General features: G+C 41.6%; 1 non-coding gene across 1 annotated transcript; it reads left to right on the top strand.

Annotated features, from left to right (window-relative positions):
* Nucleotides 1-1,373: 1,373 nt before the first annotated feature.
* Nucleotides 1,374-1,480, top strand: LOC120268608. Its single transcript, XR_005538973.1, has one exon. It is a non-coding gene; the product is annotated as a small nucleolar RNA R71 (small nucleolar RNA).
* Nucleotides 1,481-4,652: the final 3,172 nt, after the last annotated feature.

Raw genomic sequence — 4,652 nt, 5'->3', positions numbered from 1 at the left:
CAAATTATATGGAATCACATTTATACTGGCCCCATAATCGGCTAAAGCATTTTCTTTCATTCCTTCCCCAATCACACAGGGGATGATGAAGCTGCCGGGATCGGTGAGTTTCTTAGGAAGCATCTTCTGGATCACGGCAGAATAATTCCCCAACAGAGTCACAGTCTCCAAGTCTTCTAACTTCCTCTTGTTGGTGAGCAGATCCTTCAAGAATTTAGCATACTTGGGCATATGTGAAAGAGTATCGACCAGGGGGATGTTAATGTAAAGTTGCTTGAAAATGCCAAGGAACTTTTTGAATTGGGCTTCTTCCTTATCTCCCTTGAGCTTGGAGGGGTATGGCACTACAGGCTTATACTCAGGCCCCCCCCCGGATCGGAGACTCAGGAACATCTTCATCAGGCTTCTTCTCACTCTTTTCACTCGCATTCTCACATGAACTAGGGTCTTCCCAAATAGCTACCCCATCATTGGAGGCACCTGGGCTCTCCTTGGCCCTTGCCTCCAACTGTTTCCCACTTCTTAGTGTGACAGCCTTCAAATGCTCCCTCGGGTTGCTTTCAGTGTTGCTTGGTAAGCTACCTGAGGGTCGTTCTGATTGTGCTCTAGCAAGCTGTCCCACCTGGTTCTCAAGAGATTGCATAGACGCTTGAAGTTTTCTCAACATAGTGCTTATCTCACTGAACTGTCCCCCATGATGTGTTAACTGATTGTTAATATTCTGAAATCTTGCCTCAGTATTAATCATGAAATTTGCCAACACATCTTCAGTGATATATTTCCTGTCTTGTGGTTGTTGGGGCTGAAACTGAGGACCTTGAGGTGGTGGTGGTCTTTGTTGTGACTGACCTTGGTTCCAAGAGAAATTTGGATGGTTCTTCCACCCCGGGTTGTAAGTGTTGCCAAAAGCATTTCCCGGACCCTTTGGTCCTCCACTGATGTACTCTATTGACTCAATCGGTGCAGGGGAAGCAACAAGAATGGGGCACTGGGTTGTTGCATGCCCAGCACCACATGTTTCACATGACATCACTGCCTTAGGACTTGAGCCAGAACCCAACATGAACTGATCAAATCTCTGTGTCAAAGCTTCAACCTTTGCGGCGAATGCATTGTTATCCATGACACTCTTGGTCAAAGCATCCACTTTTACAGCCAAAGCAATGGTTTCATTCACCTCGTACAGCCCTGCTACCCTTGGTGCCTTTTGTCTGGTGCTCCAATGACATTCGTTGCTAGCCATGTTCTCGATTAATGTCTCAGCTTCTTCAGGGAGTTTGTTGCTCAAAGAACCACCAGCGGCTGCATCGATGAGCTGCCTTGTAGCATAATTCAGCCCATTACAAAGCATCCACACCCTCATCCATGCAGGGAATCCATGATGAGGATACATGCGTAGAAGATCCTTAAACCGTTCATGTGCCTCAAACAATGTCTTGTTGTCCCCTTGCCTGAAGGATGAAATCTCCTGTCTCAGTCTCCCTGCCTTGCTTGGTGGGAAATATCTAGCAAGGAACTTCTCCACCATGTCTTTCCATGTGGTGATGGAACCCGGAGCTAAAAAAGTGAGCCATCTATATGCCGCTCCTCTCAGACTGAATGGAAATAATCTCAACTTAATGGCATGATCAGATACAGAGTTGATCTTGAAGGTTGAGAAAATTTGAAGCGAGAAAGATGAGCATGTGGGTACTCATCAGCTAACCCATCAAACTGTACTGAGTTTTGAACCATTCCTATCGTGCTTGCCTTGATCTCAAAATTATTGGCCGGAACAGTAGGTGCTTGCACACTAAATTCTTCCCCGGTAAATTGTGGCCTCTCAAAATCGGATAAAGTTCTCCTTGGCTCGGCCATAACTGAAGGCTCACTAGATTCAACCCGGATCTCTTGTTGTCTTGAACTTTCGGCCACTTCTCTCAACCATTGATGCAAGTCTCGTTCAATCTCGTCGTTGGGCTCAACTAAATTCACTTGACTCGCTCGTGTCATAAGATGGGTACCTTGCAAGATAATTAGAGTCAAGACTTAGATATTGAAGAAGAAGAAAAAAAAAGAAGAAAAGAGAATGCAAATGGAGGAATGATGAAATATATACACAAATGATAAACAAAAACAATACAATGTCAAATCAACACGCTTAAGTTTTCCGAGTATTCCTCGTGGGGTCCCTGGCAATGGCGCCAAAAACTTGATCGCTTCCCCGCAAGTGTATGGGATCACAAAGTAATACCCCTCGTGTGAGCATGAGGGGGTCGTATTCCTAAGGGCTCGAGAAGCTACTCTTACTTCCTCTTCGATATGTTGTTTAACCTCCAAATTTGAATGTGATAGTGATAAAACAAATAAACAAGTAAATAAAATGCTAACAATTAAGGCAAGATACGGGGGATAATCAAGGGAAGAAAGTGGTCACGGATGAGGATCCTCTCGGGGGCTACTACAGTGTGCAGGATGCCAGAACTAACATGCAAATGGCTAGTTGGACAGAGAAAACCCTAGATTAGGTCAACCCGATGGTCACGGCAATTGACCCCTAATCCGGTACGAGTATTGGATACGGAATCTCTTCCGCCCAAATCCAAATCCTCCTATGATTGCAATGGGAAAGATGGTTTTCTCAAGTTAGGGTTAGAATACAAGCTAATACTTAACCCTAGAATTGGAGGGGTATAAATACCCGATGGTCATGGCATATTTATACGTGTTCCCTTCCAAGCTTGGTGAGTCTAACACTAGGGCAATTGATACACCGAGTTCTCATGAATACCAAAGCATTCAATTACACCAAGCAAGGATCAAAAACAAGCCAAAATACAATAGAAATAATCAAGCATCCATACAAGCACAAGTTCACCCCCAAGGTTCACCTACATCCGGTGACCTTGGGGTTTAGTTGTTCACAGTCATCAAATACAACATGAAATCCATGCAAACAACCAAACAAAACATAAGAAACACTTCCTCAAAGAATGAAGGCCGGAGAAGCTTCCAAAGACGCAACACAAGAGGTGGCTTACCTTGTCTTCAACCTCCTCTACACAAGCCCTAGGAGTAGATCTCACCCAAAATCTCTCTCTGCTCATCGAATCCTCCGTGGAAGTGCCCTCAAAACCTTACTTCTAGCTCCGATTTGGTGTGGTGGTGGTGAGCTCCAAGAAGAAGGCCTCCTCCCTTCAAAAGAAACCCTAACAATGCTTATAAAGGGATGAACTCGGGCTTCCCTGCGGGTGGCCTCACCCTCACAATACTGCCCACAAGGATGGTCATAATATTGCCTGTAAGGAAATCCAGACTTAGACTTTTTCTGAAATTTTCATGTTCCGGGCTGCTATAGTGCGTGTACAGTGCCTGGGGTCCAAAAATGACGTTTTTGATGTCGATTTCTTCTTACATTCCGTCGTTGAGCTCACCTAGGCTTCTTTTGTGCCTGAAACATGAAATAAAATTATTAAACCATAAAAAAGGCATCAAGTTCTCAATAAAATACAATAAACATGCTCATCGGTACATACAAAATACGTACATTTAGATGTTTATCAAATCTTCACTTGTTTGTTCTCATAATAGTTATCGTAATACCACTGTGCATCTTCATTGAAAACTACATTTCTATTGAACGTGATTGTTGATAAGGAAACCATAGTCATCTACTATACGCAAGTGTACTTGTTGATCGAGTAACAAAGTGTGCTGAAAAGCAAGGTTATTAGTTCACATGGAACTAAAGAATACTAGAAATGACTCTATATCTGAAAAATTAATCTAATCAAAATAGTGGAATATAGATGTAAAGTAAAAACTGAGAATGAAAATATAAATAGAATATATGGCTAAACAAGCATGAAGAAAGGGTGTTCGAGCATAGACTTCCCTAGAGTTTTATAGGTACTGGACAATGGTTGTATAACTTTTTCAATCTTGCTGAACAAAGAGAGATCCTAAAACATAATACCTTTTTTCAAGGTGAGTGATTGAGTGTGTGGATTCGCACGCAAGTGTATGTGTCAATCGAAGTAATACATGCAAAAGAGCAAGGTCAAATCCACGGAGACTAGATAGTACTAGTACTATCTCTATATTAGCTAGCTAACTAAATAACAAAGATCAAATCCAATTTCATAATAAAATAATTAAAATAAATAAAAGACCAAATAAAAGAGGAATGAGACCTAGACGAATGGATGAAATTGTACCCAAATTAACTTCACTTTGTAATTAATAAAGTATTGCAATTCAATAAAGATAAATCCCTTGGCTAAACGGATCGAAGGAATTCAAAAGTACACCAAGTGCTCTCTCAAGACTCCCTAGTGACTAATCCTATGCTATAATGGAAGTGAATCTCTTCTACCTCTATGATAGCAGGATTGCAATGAGCTCTAGGAATTCCATGTTAAGAATTGGAGATAACTACCAAGATTCTAGTCAAAAGGTACATGGCACCTTAACAATCTCTAACTAGCAACAGTGATACCTATTCATCTATGTGTGATCTTCTCCAATGGATCTCTTGATACAAATGTGACTTCATAATGGTAAAGCCTCTCTTCATACGCAAAACCAACAAGATAAAATAGGATGCATTAAAAAGCCAAAGGTAATCTACATTAAAAAATAATAAAAATATGAAAGTATTCCCATGCTACATC

The sequence above is a fragment of the Dioscorea cayenensis genome, chromosome 1 (genome assembly GCF_009730915.1).
Source record: "Dioscorea cayenensis subsp. rotundata cultivar TDr96_F1 chromosome 1, TDr96_F1_v2_PseudoChromosome.rev07_lg8_w22 25.fasta, whole genome shotgun sequence".
NCBI lineage: Eukaryota > Viridiplantae > Streptophyta > Magnoliopsida > Dioscoreales > Dioscoreaceae > Dioscorea > Dioscorea cayenensis.
The sequence above is the reverse complement of the archived record's forward strand: the minus strand, read 5'-3'. Positions and strand labels throughout refer to the sequence as shown.